The following is a 19,717-nucleotide window of genomic DNA, read 5'->3' as shown; positions in this document are numbered from 1 at the left end:
AGTCTATTGTCAACTAAGTGAACTGAAATTCCCGAACATTAAACACTGACAAGACTGAATTAGTAGTCTTTGGGAAACAATCTCCACGAACCCCCAGATGGTTGATCCTCGAGCTTGGTCGTCCTCCAGCCCCTGCCAGGGGTGCCTGCTTTTGGGTATTCTGGTCCAGTTGTATCTTTCTTTAACAGCTCAAATAGATAAGCTGTCTAGCACCTGTTTTTTTCATGATATGCATCACCAAAATAATTGTTAATCTCTGGCCTTCTCTCATACTCATTGATGTTCGGAAGCTGGACTACTGACCTGCCCTTCTCTCTCAGCTTGACTCAAGCGCATACAGGCTGCATCGGCTTCCTTCTCGGGCTGAACAAGAGAGTGTGGATGTCTTCACATTTGGCTTCCTTCACTGGCTGCCCTTTTGCAAATGACGCCTTCTGAAAGTTCTTTGAGCACGCCATGGAACATCTCTGCTGTATTTCTGCAGGCTGTTTTAGAGGCTTGCTAGTAGATCCAATTGCTCAACCAATGCCTTATCACTGTTCCATGTTCTTGACGATCACATCTGGACGGTAGATCTTTGCCTGGAGGTTCCTTCTATCTGCTATGCGATCTAACACCAATCTGATTATTTTTAAGAAGCAGTTTAAAAACTACCTCGTCTCTTCTCTTGCCAATTAGGATTGTATCTCTACCTCCCCCCGCCCCCCCACCCCCCCCCGAGCCTCGGCCTCAGTGTTTGTTCTTTAGTTCCAGTACACCCTCTCCACAAATAATTAGTGTACTTTTTCCACAAATACAATAAATAAAGTACAAGTCTGATGGGGAAAATGGCCAACGCAGAGGCAGGAGAGCAAGGATGTTAAGAGAATTGAATAATTTTGCTGAGAATAAGCAGCTTCTTTGGTGGTATTGTTTAAATCCTTGTTTATCTGAACCTAAGCTAATGGGAGACAGGGTTTTAGCAAGCTCTGAAAAAGACCCTCACTACCCCGGCTCCCAATATCACTGTGGACCCTGTCCACTGCATAGAAGCACTGTTCTATGATAAACAACATTCTTACCACCTTTTCCAGGCAGAAAGGCTTTAGAGATTCACCAGCCCCAGTCACTTGTCTGGACTAACCTCTACGCTATGATTTCTCGAAGATTATAAATAGAAATATCTCCACGATAAGCCTGACTCGATGTTGGAATTTCCTGGACTACTCCCGCCTAGAACGCCTCCCTAGGACTTGGAAGCACTGTTGAAAAACTCATCCCTTGGATCAGACAAGTGCCCCCACGACCAATGCTTGAAGTAGGTTTTCAAACAGCTTTCTGTAGTCAAAATCTAAATATTATATCCTGGAATACAGATGGAAGAACAGCACTGAACAAAAAGACAAATTGCTATACGAAAGACAACTAAATCAATAACACGCCATATGCAAAAAAGAATAATTATGTGACAGAGACTCAAACTTGATGCTCCACTATGGAGCTGTTCAAAAAGGACACCGCTTAATCCATCATATCACAACAATCTTCCAGCAAGTTGGATAGCAACTTCGACAAAAACCCTGCTTTTCTTAAATCTCACTTTGCTGAAACAATGAAAAGACTAGAAAACTAGAAGCCCCTCTTGCCTCCCCTGTACGAAGTTCCTTCTGCTACTTTTAGGTACCGATTTCCAGGACCTAATCAAATCTAGCCACAAACCAGGATTACCAGTTGGCCTTTACAGTGCGTTTTTTCCCAAGAAAGTGCCTCCCATTTTCCACAGTTTCCTCCATGATAGGAAACATCCTGACTCCCTCCATGATAAACGGGGGCAGGGGTGATCTAACCAATTATGAAGAGGTCTTTGTGCCATGCAAACAACCTGGAAAACGGTATACCCAACTGCCATTGGTAAACTCATAGAAATTGCTGCATTCACCCAAATCAACGATACATGGGCTTTCCTCTCCTGGTTTCAGTGTGTTGTGTTATTGTGCCTGGATTATACAAAAGCTTTCTACCTCGGTTCACCTGAATGTCTGGTTTGCAGGTTAAAAAAGCAATTGCATAATTTCTCCTATATATACAACAAAGGAACTACATACGCCCAGTGCTACATGTTTTTTCAAGGTCGTATGCACTGACCATTGTGCGTTACATGGAATTGGACAGCGTTTCCCCCAGGGAACATATGTCCATGCCCCCACCAGATGAAGATAAGATCAAACATCCACACGACCAAGGAACTGCTTGAGAGCCTGTCTGACTGCCACAACCCAGAAGAAAGAATTCACATCTGAATCCATCATATTAAAACACTTTCTTTTGCAACAAGGTGGATAACCGCTTTGAAAAAAAAGGTGCTTTACTTGAATTCCTGGAAAAATTTGAAGATTAGACAACTTCCAGCACAACTCATGTGCTACCACGTCTCCTCCTGTCTCCACCGTTCTTTGTTCCTACTGGTAAATTTTTCAGACCTAATCAACTCCAGCCACAATGCACAATTACCAGCTGATCCAGACCCATTCACTTTCTTCAAGAAAATGCAGGTTACAACACATTTAAAACATTGTGCTAAGACTCTTTCATACTTGTATATCCAAGGGACGGCATCAGCCAAGCCTTACCTTTTCTTGATCTCCCTTGACTACGAAGGTTCACTGTGAGTTGTATGCAATTCTGGGATGCTTCTTTCAGTGTTGACTTCATCTGTGTGGATAGGAGTGCAGTGCCCTCTAGAGAAAGGATGGTCCTAGTGAAGACAATGGGATGTGTAGGGTTGTGAAAAGGTGATGGAGGAGCAGTAGTGCATAGATGTGAAAGTGTGGTGGGAATGTGTCAGAAGTAAGTGAAGTGGGCAGTGTTAATGACAAGAAGAAGGAGGGGAAAGAAGTGGGGAGGGGGCTGGTGAGGCCTTCATTCTAGGTGTTTGTATGTGCACTTTGGTGCCTTTAATCACCACCTGTTTTCTGTATGGGCTGTGAGAGGATGACAGTTGTGTCCAAAGAGGTGCACTTCTGCAAGCAGAGGTCAGGTCTGACTAGTTTTCTAGAGGTTAGCCCACAACATTAAGGTGTCCCAAGGAAAGACAGCTCTCAAGTTGCAGCCTGTGGGTTTACTTTGCTTTTTCGTTGGTGTGAATCACCGAAACTCAGTACCTGAGTTAGAGGGATGGTGCTGCATCCTGTTTTCACACCCTTAAGATGCTGAGGAATATCTTCAAATTGCTCCCAAGCAACACAAGAAAAACGTATACTCATACCCTAGTCACCAGCAAGTTGGACTTTAGGAACACCCTCTATGACAGGATCACCAAGAAACTCACTAGATGTCTACAGACCATCAGAAGTCGGCTGCCAAACTCACCCTCAACCTCCTACACAGAACTCACGTGGCACCACACTTCAGGGAACTACAGTGGCTTCCAATACACAAACATGCTCAATTCAAACTCCTCACACAGGCATTAACGGCCCTTTCCAACTCAAGCGCCACCTACCTCAACAGTCCCATCTCCTTCAAGACACATCTGCTCTGCAGGACTCCTATTGACTAACATCCCATGCATAATCAGATCCAGACCAGGATTATGAGTGTTCTCTTACATCGCTCCTAAAGCGTGGAACAACCTCCCCTCCATCAGAACCTCCTCTTCTCTTATTGAATTCTGCAAGAAGCTGAAGACCTGGCTTTTCTCAATTAACCAACCTACCATAGGTAGGACTAGACAAACGCCTACTCAGCGCCAGGATACCCTTGTAGGTGATTGTGCGTTTTACAAATACACATAACATAATGTCCTTTTAGTCTCGAAGTTCCACCCAGGTTCAGTATGGAGCCAACTTGTGTAGGTTTTGTTCCTGCACCACAGCTTCTAGGAAAGTTGATTAGCTACCCCAGGTAGTCTACAGACCCTGACATCCTCATATGATGTCACAAAATCTGGTTGCCTCCTGGACCATCATTTTCTCCCCCTCCACCTACAGCACCTTCTGTACTCCTAGGTCTATACTCGGGAAGCACAGCTCCGAAAAAGAAGCATGCAACCTATTTTCTACACAGTAGTGTATGACGTCCATTCCGGAGTGTAAGGCTACTTACTTTTAAGGCACTACTGTCCTTTTGAGGAAAGTGAGGAAGAGACTATGTAAAGAGGAGAGTGTTAGTGGTAGGTGCTTAGGTAGCAGAGATTGGTCCATCAGAACTCATTTACTCTTTACATGTACTATTTGTAGCTTAAAGTCCGTTTTCCATCACTGTTGTGTCAACAAAAGACATTTGTCTGAAATTGTATACATTTTGAAAGCAAGGCACTTCTAGAAGCCGCGTGCTTATGCAACAGTCTGATTTAGAGACGGTCTGTCACTCGGGCTACTCTGACACTGACTCAGATCTGCCACAGGGTGCCCCCCGAAACCCTTCGGGCTCCCAAATGCTTTAGAGGCTGCCCATTCCGCCCAAGAACAATGAATATCTGTGAGATATTGGAGACTCGGTGGCTCCTTTTCACATTCTGCAGGGGGCCCCATCATTTTACGCTACGCCACTGTCGCGTAGGCGGTTGTGGGTCTGCAACCAGCAATTTTGACTTTTGGCTTTCAGGCGAATAGCTGTACAGGAAAACAAACTGTTTCCTTTCCTTTAATGTCATTTTTCATCCATCGACTAATGCGTTTAATTGCCTTTATTGAAGTGTTGTGCCACTATGTTAAGTTGAAGAAAGTCACTGATATTAGCGTAGAGTTTTCTGCCTTCTCTTTACTTTACTATCTACTTTTTAGGTCTCGCCTAGCGTTGCAGCACATGTGCTGCTCGCTCGGTGAGACATTAAGGATGAAATTTCAGAAGGGGACTTGAAGTCCCTCCCCTCTTTTTTATTGGCTGGCGTCACCTTTTATGCTAAACGGTGGCCTGCCATTTGAAATGAGTTTTTTTTGTTGCCGCCCTTTCTCCTTTTCGTTCGGCCCATTCGGACAGGATCGTCTGCTGTCGCAAAGCAATTTGTTATCTTTAGGGGGCCATCTGTTTTCACTCTGCCGCGTGTTTATTTTTGCATCGCGCTTTCACTTAAAGTGAAAACGCGATGCAAATATAAACAAGTGGCTGAGTGAAAACAGATGGCGAGCGCTTGTCTTATTATGTTATGTGATGTGCTCTCCCTCAAGCAGAATACATTACGCAGGGTACTTTGTCTCAGGCAGGCTATACATGATATGCTGGTTATTCTATGCATGCTACATTATGAAGGCATGTTAGCAACTAGTGTTATGCTCCGTTTGCATGTAATTTTACACACATTTGTGTATATTATTGTATTCTAATGTTATTTTATGTGTGATCGTTTATAAATGTTAGGTTAGGTTTCTGCACATTGTGTAATGCATTCGACACTACGTGTGTTATGGAGTTTGTGTTATGCATGTCACATGATCTGATTTCATACATGGTCATTGATTGGGGAGAAGCAGTGGTATTTTACGGATGTGTCTGCGCTGAACTCCTCTGGGTAGCCAAGCTCGCTTGTGAGTTGGCGCTTTTGGATTTTTGCGTAGCTTCTCCGTTTTTTGAAGCAATCACATCTGAATTTGAAGTCTTTGCCGTCTGTGCTGCCTTCGTCCTGCATTTGTTTGAGATGGAGGAAGCCACTGCACATTTCCAGAATCTTACCAGGCACTAGATTTGCCTAGATTTTTAAATGAAAGTCATTTACATAGGGGAGATCTGGCTTGGCGCCAAGAGTCGGGCTTCGGGTGCGGTGTCGGCCCGGCTCGCGAAGCTCCTTCTCTGAGTGGGTCCCGCATTTGGAATAAGGCTCTTCTTGAAGACACTTGAGGCGCGCACCTGTCACTCAGGCCACTCCCATAGACGCACAGATGCTCCTGGCTGCAGGTGCGCCCGCCTCCAGCAGACAGGTGCGCCTTTTGGAGCACTGTAACGGCTGCCGCAGATGCACGTACACTGCACACCCTGACCCTGGTGGAGCCAGGCTGCCCTCGAGGGAAGCTGCGTGGGGTCCACTGTGACGACTAGCGCCAAGCCCCCGGCCTATATCCGCTTTACCACCCAGAGCGCAAGCTTCCGCATAGATGCGCTATTGAGACTTTTTCAAGGTGAGCACATAAAGGGTTAACGATCCAGCTTCCAGTATGAGCCCCGAAACCCCCCAAATATATTAAAACAGTAAAAATGATCATAACATAACTTGCTTTTTTAAGTGCTCGCAGATGTTGCTGTTTCCTAAGCACTGTTATCAATTTCAGTGAATAGCCATGATTTTGCCTCTCAAAAAGGAGTGATTTGCATTTATGCAAAATGTATATGTCCCAGCATTTAGCAGTGCCTCCATCATTGTAGATGTAGGAAATGGGGCATGGGGAAATGCAGTCGTTTACACAGGATCACAGGCGTTTGTAAAGGGGGAAAACGTCGCTACTGAATGGAGTGCCCCTGACCACCGGGTGAGGATTAGAATACAAGGATTAGCAAAGTGCACTTTCTGTTTGAAATCGTGCTGTGCATGCCACGCGCACAAGGCCGTATTAATGAACGAATATATCAGTTTTCTGTTGCAAACGGTTAGAGAAGCCACGCAGGTGCTTCGGTGCACCCGTGTGTCTCTATGTATTAGTGTGTCTGTCTCACGGGGTGCGTGTGTTTCTCAGTATGTGCATGCATGTGTGCCCGTTTGTAGTGCGGTTTCTATGTATGCCTGTATGCGGGGGTCAACAGGGGGTAAAAGACATTGTCATATACAACACCATTACTTGATTAATGCTTCACGAAGGGAGAAAAAAAAACGATAACATTTTCAATGCCAATAGCTCAAAACAATGTAATTGCGAGACCTATTCCTTTGTAAATGCTTGCTTTGTAGATGTGTCAGATTGATCTACATGTGAACTGTGTATTTATTTAAATCGGTGTTGTTATAATTCATCCACTCTTACTATTTGCACTATTGTATTTCCATGTTCCTTCTTTGGTCTCTCCCTCTCTCTTTCTGTGCCCCCCTTCCTCATTCTACCATTTGGAATGTTCCTACAGTTGAGCCAGAGGCTGCCTTGGAATGTTGACAAGTGCAGCCTGACTGGCAGAGTTCGTGAGCTGTGCCTTGATAGCGACGTGTTAGAGGTTCCAGAGTAGAGGCTGTAATAAAAGAGTAACTTGAACTTCACCTACTTGTTCCAGGCGTCTTTATAACACTGGCGACGACTGGTCTGTGTAAGGGAGCAGGACGGCTCTCCTTCCCTTCTGTCTTCATCCTCTACTTCCAGTGTATTTTCTACCTTGTGGCCCACAAGGTTAAGGTACTGTTTTCCAGCGTTTTGCGTGACCAGCTCTCCTCTTGCCAAAGGTTTCCGCAACCAGCTTTCTGCACATTTAAATCAGTCCTGGAGCCTTGTTTCTTCTGTGCTGTGGGCGTGTGGATATGGATGGTGTCGCCTACCAGCTGTCTTCTGCGCTGACAGGCACAGCTCTTTGCCTTCCATCTGAAGATTCTGGGCACTTTCTCTCCTGTGTTCAGCCCTCACAGTTGAAACTTCCCTCAGAATAGCCGGTGTGTGGTCAATCAGCTCCCAGCTGGCGGTAGAGCCAGGTGTCAATAAGCATTAAGCTGTATGTGGAATCCTGTGCGTGGTGACTCAGCTCCCAGCTGACAGAAAGGGCGCAGTGTCATATTTCCTGCTTCAAGTTCCCAGCGGTGTTATGGAAGATTCAGTCATGCACAATAACTGATCTCCTCAGCCGTGTGTGGAAACTGCCTCTGTGCCAGCACCCATTAAGAGTACTGAAGCACACGTCCCTGTGAGGAATTCAGTTTGACTTTGTTCTCCCTCAGCTGTGGGAAGGCACGTAACTGGAAGCGCTGGGCAGCCTTCATCGGATGTGATAAATCTCTTCATTTTTGTTCACTGCATCACGAACTGCATGAAGATCTCAGCATTTGCAGTCTCCTGGGAGCATTCATAGGTCTCCACTGCCACCTACTGTCTTTCATCGGTATTACCGCTGACAAGCACAGCTGCTGCTTTTCGATCATCGTGGGAATGACTATATTCAGTCATTTTTGTTAGTTTAAAGCATTGCTGCTATCTGCTAATTTACTTTACTCCCTCATCTGATGTAAGGTGCCATGACCTTTCCTCTGCCTTCCTCACTGCTGTTTCAAGGAACATAGTGCTCAGTGTCTTATCTTCACAGCGGTGTGTGGAGCCTTTCTGTGGATTGCATTTTATTCTTCCTCTTAATTATTTGCCTGCCAGCCTCTTCCACGCTGACAGGCACAGCTTTCACTAGGGTTTTCATCTTCCTTGTTCATCCTGTGCTGGACGTGCAGTCTATATGGGTATTTTTTGCCGGTTCGCTGACTGGCACAGCTCTTATCTTGGCTCTTTATTTCTTTTATTTTGCTCAGCTGCCATCCTGTTATTCACTCCACCGGTGACGCGCACACCATTTTGCGTGTCTAAAGTTCGTAGCCCCTTATTTACATGTTCAGTTCTAAAGGCTCAGCTAATAGTACACCTAGGGTAGCTAGATGGGTATTAGGCCTGGAAAGCTTTGTTTTTAAACTTGAATATGTCGCGGGTGACCTCAACACCGCAGCTGACTTCCTTTCGAGGGCACCTTTAGATTTTTCAGAAAATTTTGAAACATATGAATTTCCCATTTTACTGGTCCACTCCTCCACAATAAAGTTCCTTCTTTGGTCTCTCCCTCTCTCTTTCTGTGCCCCCTTCCTCATTCTACCATTTGGAATGTTCCTACAGTTGAGCCAGAGGCTGCCTTGGAATGTTGACAAGTGCAGCCTGACTGGCAGAGTTCGTGAGCTGTGCCTTGATAGCGACGTGTTAGAGGTTCCAGAGTGGAGGCCGTAATAAAAGAGTAACTTGAACTTCACCTACTTGTTCCAGGCGTCTTTATAACAGGTGTGCTATTTGGCGCCTGCAAGAACTGTATACAAAGTGCTCTTTGCTGTTAAAGGTCTAGAAAAACAAAACCAATCAAGTCAGTAGTTAACTGTACGATGTGCAACTAGAAAACAGGATTTGAATCCCAGCATTCCAGCATGACCTAATTGTGTTCTTTTAGCAAAATTACTTTTCTTCACTACATCGCCTTTTCCTTGATGGTCACATTTGAGAGTAAAGTCAAGCAATTCAGTTCAATATGGGTGCTATTCAAAACCTCACTTTCTGCTTTAATAGATTGTAATATTGCTTCATTTATAAAAATATTGGCCATGATGTAAGGTGCACATGAAAATTGGTTCAATCATGGCATCATTGTTAGGCTGGAGAGAGGGTTCATAAATGTTGCTGAGCTCCTTAAGGATTGCGGGGCTGTCCTGGCCACCTTGGCTAAATTAGGTTTGCAAGTGTTGGGAGATATTTTTCAGGAAGAGAAGGTTAAATCATGGGATCAGGTAGCTGTCCCGGAACGGGAAGTCACACAGCTGGATGCTTTTCAGTATTTTAGATTTCGCAGCGCTTTGCGCGAATTGTTGGGCCCAGAATTGCACGAACCAATGGGTTTACAATCGCTAACATACTTGCTGCAATCACAGACCCCGCAACATGGAATAACTATATTATATACACTCTTTAGAGTCCAGGGTAAGTTCCAGCTGGAATGGGAGGAGGAGTTAGGCACAGAACTTTAGCTCGCCCAATGGACATGATGTTTTAACTAAACCAAATCAATCTCTTTAAATGGCCGACACTGGTTGCTGCATTTTAAATCTTTACACCGAACCTACTATACTCCAGCGAGGATGTGCAGGTATGGTTTGAGGGAAGACAGTAAATGCCTAAGATGTTCCGGGACAGACGCTAACTTCACACACTTGGCTTGGGACTACCCAGGTATACGGAAGTTCTGGACTGAGATAATTAGCGCTCTACCATTCCAGATTCGCCAATTGTGGCCTTGCTGGGGTTTGATAAACAGATACCCAAGGGTGTGCAGAAACTTGCTGCTGTAGGCCTTCTTCTAGCTAAACACAGAGTAGCGATGAGATGGATGAGAGGCCCCTTACCCATTATAGTCGAATGGCACACTGACTTAGCGTATTGCTCAACACAATCTGAGAATTACAATGCTTTTATGCCGATAAAATGTACGACCAAAGACATATGGGGGCCTTTCAGTCAATATTTGCTAGATAACGCAGCTACGGGGGACTCCCAAGTAGAGCAGGATCGGGAGGGAGTGGGATGAGCGGGTATGATCAGGAGGTTTGTAACGTGTTTTATTTTCATGTGATGTATACAGCTATGATAACAGCGGTTACTTGTGGTACTTTTGTGTACACTTGCTCATGGAAAGGGAAGATCATGATTATGCAGACTGTTTATGTTAATTGGAATTATGCAATTTTCAATTACTTGCACTGTAAGGGACTCCTGCTCGGCATATGTACTTACGTGACCTGCTCTATGTCGATTTGAGTGTCATTAGCGTTATGGCCGCTTATTGTCTTTTGTGTATTGTTATGTCTTTTGTTAGGCAAAATTACAAATAATGGTTTTTTTTTTTTTAAAGTTTCTGAGCTCATGTGAAGAAAGTTTCACTTTGAATACGTGTCCATACCGCAACGTTAGCTAATTTACCAAATTGAAATACTTCCCCAAAAACATATTTTGAAGTTTTTTTCATGTTTACAGTTTAGTTATTTATTAACTTTTCGATTAAATAAAATCATTACAGTAGTCGAAGAAATCAAACAATATTAATAACAATCCCCCAGTACCCCCTGCACCCTCCCTGTCTTTGTCCTTATGCTCAGTCTTTTGCCCTTTACAAGTTCTTACAGATTTGCAGCTCTGCTTGTGGTAGTGTGATAAATAAGATAAATAAAAACTAAAATTTAAAATCAGGTTTGACGCTCTTTGTTCAGATTGGGGCAACAGAACAGGAAGTGCAGCCAGACTTCCCTGTAAAAGGAGCATAGCCTGCACTCTGTGTTTTCCCCCTTGCATGCCCATGCTGGATTGAAATCAGTGATAGGAAGCGTAATAAATCTCATGTAGAGAATTTTCCTGCAGACTTGTAACGTCAATGCCTCATAAATATAATGTTGAGCTTTGCCCGAAATGTATGATTTATCCAAGGGTTCCGTTATCAAACTAGGGCGAAGAGATTTTGTGTCTTAAGCAAATTATATTACAAGAACTTGCTTGTTCACTGCTTTCTTCCAGACGTGAAGAGGAATTTCTAGTAGTTGTACACTTTCCACCTCAATCCTCAGGGTAGTTATGGCCTGGCCAAGGGTGGCGTGCCAGGCTGAACCTGCCACCTCAAAAACTGACCTCAACTGGTATCTTAGTGATTCTGCTGGTGGCCTCAGGATCCTAAGATACAGCTTTATCAGGTTCCCCTGGCATGTCAAGTCCGGCCTCCCAAGGCCTAGCTCCTGTCTCAGCCTTTATCTCCTTTCTGCCCACGGGAAAAGCAGCACAGTTTTATATGCCTTGGCTTGGATTGTGTTTAAGAACTTGTTCAGTGCTCTGAGAAAGGCCTGATGACCGTAACTGATGGCAGGTAGCAGTTTTGTTTTTAAAACTGTCAGTTTCGGCTCGGTTGATGGACTTTGCAAATGGTGACTCAGTTGCCTTATTAAATGAGTGATGTTATTGGCCTTAAAGTTGAAATGTTTTCGATGAATGTTGGTCCTTTCAGAAAGCCAAACCCCAAGGTAATTGTGAGCCTGCCTTTTGTGCTGATGTTTCCCAAACACTACTACCTTGGTCTTCCCCTGATTAGCCAGTAGATAGTTGTCCTGGTTGAAGCAATCCAGCGCAAGTAGGGCTCTCTGTAGGCCCACTCTAGTGTGGTCCATTATGAAACTAGGCTGGAGCCTTTCAGAGCGTCCCCTAAGTCTGCTGTTTAAAGGTTGAACAATAGGGGGGCCAACACATGGTCCTGTTTGAGCCTGTTATTTGTTAGATTCTAGAGGTCACCGTGTTGGCACTTGTTTTGACCCGAACCCAGGTGTCTTCGTATAGCCATATTATTGCTTTTAGTAGTTTGGGTGGAATTCCCCAACTTCTTAATTTCCACCATAGCCTTTTGCGGTCCACTTTGTCAAAAGCTGTGCTGTAATCGACGCAGCAGCAGAACAATGGGAGGCTCTTTTTCTTCACCGCCTTGGTTGTTAAATGGACTAACACCATTATATTGTTCATAGTTGAAGAGTGTGGCCTGAAGCCTGTTTGGTAGAAGGGTATAATACCTTTTTCGTGAGCCCAGGACTCCTGATCCTTCAAAAGAAGTCGAGCATAGGACTTTGCTTCGAGGTCAAGGAGGGTGACAATCCTATAGTTTGATGGCTTGGAACAGTCGCTTTCTTGAAGATGGGGAAGAGTATAGTACCCCTCCAGGAATCCGGTGTCTTTGCTGTTGAAAATATGTTATTGAAAAGCGGGGGTTAAGATTGCTGCTCAGAACTCAGGCACTGTTTTAAATACTGGTGCTGGTAACCCGTTAGGCCCTGGTGCTCCATCGTTCCTCATTCTCTTGATGGTCCTGATAACCTCATCCGCGTTTTCATGTTTTACCTATTTGTTATGTAATTTACAGCACAAATATTCTGTTTTTGGCTGTTAGAGGTGACTCAGACCCCTGGTTTGTCTTTGGATCATCCGCAGAGCTGTTTTAACGGATGTGGAAAGTGGAAAATTGGCCAAGTCTCAAACTTTTAAGGGACCCCCGGTAAAGTGAACTTTCTCACCGCAATTTCTCTTCCTCAACCACGCTGTGCCCTACCTCCACATCTGTGTCTGTCTCTCTCTACCTGTCCGTATATCAACACTCTTTTCTTTTATATCCTTCTCTTTGTCTCCTCTCCTAGTTATGTTCCTTCCTGTTGCAGTCTTCTCTTTCCCTACCTAACCTCTTCTCTCCCCTCTCTTTGTACCTTTTATTTATTTTTTGTAACTTTATTATTATTATTTTTTTGTAACATTAGGAGCACAAGCAACAGTGCGGTAGTACCATTGTCACATTATTCTGTACAACATCATTAAAGCATTTTCATATAAATAACAGCGTTGAAATTTAAAGTTATGTTCATGGGTTTCGACAAGCAATACATTTTCATTGTCATAACCAGTTTCTTTCCCTGTGGCTTCTGATACAAAATGTTTCCGACAAGCCCAATCCTCAGCTTTTACCCCCAGTACCCATATTTCCTCCCTGGCCCGCCATCCAGCACACAATGCCCATAACTTCAGAAGTATATGGATAAGGTGCCCGACACTGGTCTATACAGTCCTTAATCCAACACACTGGATTTTGCATTTAACAGAGCGTGCAATGCCACGGCCAAGAAATTATCCTTTATGTAAGATAAAAGAAGATTAACCAAACGTCGACACGCCTGGGCTGTAATAAACTCATATACAAAACCGCAAGCCTACTTAGCGGCTCACTTTTGACTAACATTAAAAAAGAGGTTTATACTGTACCGATTAGGAGATTATAACTCAAAGGACTTGGTCCCCACCTGGAAAAGCAAACACCAAGTTGAAAATTGTCTATGTGGCTACTGCATAGAATCCATATGCCACTTGATGTGTGTTTGCGCCACTTTAAAAGATGAAAGAAGGAAGTTGCTAAAAGCAACTCTTAAATGAATTAAATATCCGCACCTGCAGGCAGGCCGTAACAAGCTGGATGGGGGGCTCATCAAACATTTTAATTCGCCGTGGTGTAAAATTCATGACACTGGTGGACAACCTCCTACTGAAAGCGGTCAAAGAAGAAATGATTGGGGTTGGAACAGGACTGGAAATTTTATAAAATTTGTAAATATTTCAAACTATTTTTTTTATTGGAAACACTATGCTTTTAAATTTTGACTGTCATACATTTTTTATTGCATGTTTTATGGTTGTGATTAACCAAATAAAGTTGTTTTTTGACTGACTGACTGAAACTGGACTGCCACAGCTAGTGTAGGAAGGAGATGAGGTGACCACCCTGGCAAAGAAACCCAATCTGGGCATTGACTGTATTAATGCAGGACAAATTATCAAAATTCATAACAAAAGTTCAGGACAAAAGGTCAATTTTGCAGACTCTTCTAAAAAGGCCTGCCCGCTACTTTACCAGTGGATTTATTTACTATATATTGCATAATGTATTCACTGTGATCTGTATTTTATGGCCTCTAGGCATATTACATTCATGTGGTGCATTACGTCCTTGTTCAATCGCAAACTGATGCTTTTGAAGTATCAAGGGCATCATTCCTATCAGACTCTACCCATCTTTCTTGGACAGAAGTAACAGCGAAATTTTGATTATGATTCAAAATGTTTTAAAACCCATGGCAAAAAATCTTTGGAAACATTGAGGTAAGTGGCTTATTCACCATCTGCTAGCTAAAACATGTTGAATGACTGCCTCTGGCCTGCCTCGCCCTCCATTGGACACCAAACTGACAATCATGTAGGAGTGGTAGAAAAGGGGCACATCCCGGAAAGGGGAAACAATTCCACACATGTACTCCTTGATCATCCTACCAGGGATTTGCCAAACAGTCCATCCCCTCTTGCTGCACAGTGAAGAGTACCCCCAGCAATTGCAAAGTGGGACTTTTTATGATTGGTGAGGATACTGAGATGAAGCAGAGAGAGGTGTGAAGTGGAGAAAGTTATGGTATAAAGAGAGGGGACCAAATGTCAGGGTCCGGAGGCAGATTATATACATACGACTTAGTCCTGTGTTAAGGTGATGGGGTACTGGACACACATATTGAAGAAACTGCAGCAAATGACAAGTCTCACAATCAGGCCACTTCCTCTGTTGGCGTTACTGGGTTACACAGCGGAGATCCCCAAGGCAAAGCGTAGACTGGTAGGCATAGCACTCCTCATTGCTAAAAGAGAGCTAGCTATCCACTGGGGGCGCAGCAGTGTATCAGCTATAGAACACTGGCTTAAAAGCTTAATGCACTGTGATACCTACAGAGAGCTGTTTGCAGAGCTACAGCCGATTGTATACAGGCCTAAAGACATTTGGCAACCACTGAGAGACTATCTGACTGCTAGGGAGCAGGACAACAGTAATCAATCAGGTTTGGCTCATGTCTACCAGCTCAGAAGATCCCAAGCTGTTTTCTCCAAGATCTGGATAAAGTCAGAGAGGCAGCCCTGGCAACCTACCGAAACCAGAGGTTTCACTCTAGGGCGCACATATGCCATCTTGCGTTCAGAATGAAGAAGATGTACTAGGTTAGGAGTCCAAGTAGCCTCAGGGCTGACCTCACTAAAAACCCAGCATTGAGCCTTAAACATAGCGATCATGTCCTGGACTCCCTGCGGTTAAGGAAAGACCTTGAATGCCACCATCTCCAGGACAGCCCCAATGGAGTAAATTACCATTTTGAATTTATCTTCTGTAGAAAGGCATTCAGTGTGCAGAGGTACAGTATATGTCTAAAGCCTCCGTCCTTCAGTGCAAGGACGTAGCATGGATATATCCCATCTCCTTTCTTGTAAGGGTGCACATGCATGATGGCACTCATGGCTAGCAGAAGGTTGATTTCTTGCAGCAATATTGCGGAATGGTCTGCTGACAGTTGCTCTCAAGTTGAACGAAAATGGAGCAAGGAGGAATTGAAAGGCAGCGCATATGCCGTTTGAATGATTTGCAAGACCCATCTGTCCAACATGATGGATCTCCACCCAGAGAGGAAGTGTCTTATTCTGCCTCATATCGGCTGCTTATGGGCCTGCAAGTGGAAGTTAAAGCAACTTGGCAGCCGTTGCAGCAGGGGAAAAAAAGTTAAAGGAGAGCTGTCTCTGCTGGTGCGATAAGCGTCGGCTGCCACCATGAACCCTACCCAGAAAATAGCAGCCCTGTCATTGCTGCACAGGTTGGGCGAGTTGTTGCTGTCTGTAAACTAACCCCCTGGATAATCCCTAAACTTCCTGTACTGTTGGTGGAAGTGCTTGGTGGGAGACAGGAGTCCCAAGGATCAGGCTGTGGATTCACTGTGTTTAAATCGTTTAAGCACAAAATCGGCCTCCTCTCTAAACAGTCTAGAGCCATCAAGAGACATGTCTCTGAGGGACACTTGGACATTCCCTGAAAACCTGATTGGTCGATTTGCTGAGATGGTATGAGGGCAGTTGTAAAGATTAAGTTTCTCTTGGTTGTCCTGGGAGCCTGGCAGAGGCACTCCTCTTCCATGCAGAAGATCTGACATACCAATTATTGTAAGCTCCTTAAGCCAGACTCTATTTTGAGCATATTGAGCCTGTCTGCCTTTGGTCCACATTCAGCATCTCTCGCAGAACTTGTGAAAATGTAAATTCATCTAAACTTTGGTAATATACAAGACGACTCAAGTCTGCTACAAACTACATGATATCTACATTTCAAGGTCTCACATTGGATGTACAAAATAAGCATCTGGTCCGATTTGACGTATTTTCATCATGCTGGTTCATACCAATTATGTCTCGGATTAGTGGAAACTCTGCTGATGTAGGGTAAATGACAGTGGTCAACCCAATAAACCTCATGATAGACCTCTAAATTAGGGAGGCCTTCACCCTGAAAATCATGAGAGGTCCTGTCAGATTACCGCATCATCCATTCTTATGGCAAGAGCCGATACAGAGAGGAGAGGAGAGGAGCTGAGACAGCTAATCTGTGTTTTCCCGGCTGAAATCTGATAGCTACAGCCGATCTGCTGTGAACAGGTATGCAGTGCACTCTATGCTGTAAGTTTAGCGCAAGGACGTAGTCTTTAGTGTGTCAGCATGCTCGAAACATTCTAATCATGTTAGAACTGTTCATATTATCCCGCTGTTAGTTACATGTATTTGTGCTGTTTTAATTATATTCTGTGTGTTTATTACTCATGTACTAAACATCAGTATTAAACTGTTAAAATAAACACTTTTATATATAGTGTATTTTCCTAGTACAGCACTTGTGCTATTCTATAGAAAGAAATTGGGTTTGAATCCATTTCACCTTAAGAACACCCACTATCCACAGAACCCAGCACCTGCTTCCGCTCAGAAATTGGACTAAAATCACCGACGACCAGCTCACCACCTCACTTGGCAACTCCACCCCAACCATCGCGGACAATGACGACCCCAACACCGCAGCCCGAACCTTGCACAGATGGATTTCCGACTGCGCCAACACCATAGCCCCCCTCAAGAAGAACAACACCCAGCTGGTTCACCACCGAAATCCGAGAGTCCAGACGCACATGCCGCCGCCTCGAAAAGGCCTGGTTAACTCCAAATCTACAGAAGCCCACAACAACTTCAGAGCCGCCACCAAAGCCCACCACAAACTCATCAGAAATACAAGAAAGAAAGCGATCAAAGACAGAATCTCCATGCATGCGAACAACAGCAAAGAACTCTTCAGCATCATCAAGGAGTTTGCCCAACCCATCAGCGAGTCTACAGACATCCCTCCCTCACAAGACCTCTGCGACAAACTCAGCACCTTCTTCCACCACAAAATCAAGAACATTTACGACAACTTCGACGAAGACAGCCAACACACAGAACCCTCACCAACCTCCCCCGACACCTTGAAGCCAACGATCGACAGCTGGATAGCCCTCACCACGAAATACACACTGAAAACGATGAAGTCAATCCACTCCCGGGCCCCCACAGACCCCTACCCCCACCACATCTTCAACAGAGCCACTGACACCATCACCCCATGCCTCGCCACCCAATCAACCGCTCCCTCACAAACGCCTCCTTCCCCTACAAATGGAAGCACGCTGAGATCATCCCCCTCCTGAAAAAACCCTCAGCAGACCCCACCCACCGCATAAACTACAGACCCATCTCCCTGCTCCGTTTCCCAGTGAAAGTCATGGAGAAAGCCATCAACAGCCAACTCGCCACCTTCATCGGAGAGCACAACATCCTCGACTCCTCCCAATCCGGCTTCAGAAAGAACCACAGCACGAAAACCGCCCTCTTTGCCACAACAGACGACAAACGTTCCCTCCTGGACAGAGGAGAGACAGTAGCCCTCATCCTCCTCGACCTTTCAGCGGTCTTCGACATAGTCTCTCACCCCACCCTAACATGCAGACTTCACGACGCAGGGATCCGGGACAAGGCCCTCGACTGGATTCGCTCATTCCTGTCCGGCAGAACGCAGCAGGTCAGACTCCCTCCCTTCCTCTCGGACCCCACACCAACCACCTGCGGAGTCCCCCAAGGATCCTCCCTCACCCCACGTTGTTCAACATCTACATGGCTCCGCTTGCCCCCATCATCAGAACACACGGACTCAACATTGTTTCATACGCAGATGACACCCAACTCATCCTCTCCCTATCCAACGAACCCAACGCAGCCAAACACAACTTTTAAGAAGGCATGGAAGCAGTCGCCAAATTGATGAAGAGCAGCTGTCTACAACTCAACCTGGACAAAACAGAAGTACTCCTCATGGGCCCACACCCGATGCCTGGAACGACACCTGGTGGCCCCCCGCCCTCGGAAGCCCGCCCACCCACCCCCACGGACCATGCACGCAACCTTGGAATCATCCTGGACTCTGAACTCAAAATGGACCACCAGATCACCTCCGCTGCATCCTCCTGCCTCCATAACCTCCGCCCCCTACGCAACACCTTCAAATGGATCCCCCTCGAACACAGAAAGACCGTCACACACGCCCTCGTCACAACGTGCTCTACGCCAGAATCAACAAAACCTCACCCTCAAACTTCAAAACATCCGGAACACTGCCGCCAGACTAATCCTCAACCTGCCACGACACTGCCACATCACCCTGCACCTGGGCACACTCCACTGGCTCCCCATCGAGGCAAGAATCCCCTTCAAGATTCTCACCTAAACACACAAAGCCCTCCACAACACCGGACCAGCATACCTGAATAGCGACTCACATTCCACACACCCCAAAGGACCCTACGATCAGCCCAGCTCTCCTACGCTGTGGTCCCTTGCACCGGGAAGTCCAGATCAGGAGGAGGCTCCTTCTCCTTCCTCGCGGCCAGGGCCTGGAACTCCCTCCCACACCACCTCAGACAGACAACATCACTCCCCAACTTCACAAGGGACCTCAAAACATGGCTCTTCAATAGAGCTCCTCCTCGATCGACAGGACCTTACGCCTCCTACCTACCCCCCAGCGCCTTGAGACCCTTACGGATGAGTAGTTGCTCTTAACAAACCCATGATTGATCGATTGGATATATCTATTGCAGCATTGAGGCTGCACATGTTCTTACTCCCTCCTTGATGATTGCCTTAGCAGTCTGAGTTATCTTCAGGCATGATGTTGACTACTGGCGAAATGTTATGCCACTTTTGGCAGTCATAAAGGCCCAATGTTACCTACGCATTTGCGGTTTTGATTGAGGTTGACACCAACAAACAAACTCTACGAACCAAATTATCTAACCAACAGCTGTCTGGAGATACTGTAACTAACTTGATTGGATTCTTAGTTCTGCATTGGGCCACTGATATAATAACAGAGTGCAGTTTCTGATTGCCTAGAAGGCAGAACGGGGAGGGATCTGAACCTCTGTACTATTTTTACAAACAGAGTACCACCTCTGGAATCGTAGCTGGTATACATATTAATTTGGTGTCCTGATTTTGCCCCGTACTTGCACGCCGGATAGAGACTGTTAATCACCGGAGGGTGGGACTGCGAGGACCAGCTTCCCCAGCGCCCTGAGCACCATCGGCGCAGC

The 19,717-nt window shown here is 45.3% G+C and overlaps 1 long non-coding RNA gene across 2 annotated transcripts in view; it reads right to left on the bottom strand.

Annotated features, from left to right (window-relative positions):
- Nucleotides 1-7,587, bottom strand: part of LOC146866729 (uncharacterized) — a 156,093-nt gene extending 148,506 nt beyond the window's left edge. The window contains exon 1 of one of the 2 annotated variants that reach the window (XR_014960552.1): nt 7,162-7,587. This is a non-coding gene — a long non-coding RNA (uncharacterized LOC146866729). The remainder of the gene's footprint in view (nt 1-7,161) is intronic. The other variant, XR_014960551.1, reaches the window with a different exon arrangement.
- Between the last annotated feature and the right edge of the window lie 12,130 nt (nt 7,588-19,717).

Source organism: Triturus cristatus, chromosome 1_2, assembly GCF_964204655.1.
Source record: "Triturus cristatus chromosome 1_2, aTriCri1.1, whole genome shotgun sequence".
Classification (NCBI taxonomy): domain Eukaryota; kingdom Metazoa; phylum Chordata; class Amphibia; order Caudata; family Salamandridae; genus Triturus; species Triturus cristatus.
This window is presented reverse-complemented; position numbering and strand designations above follow the sequence as displayed.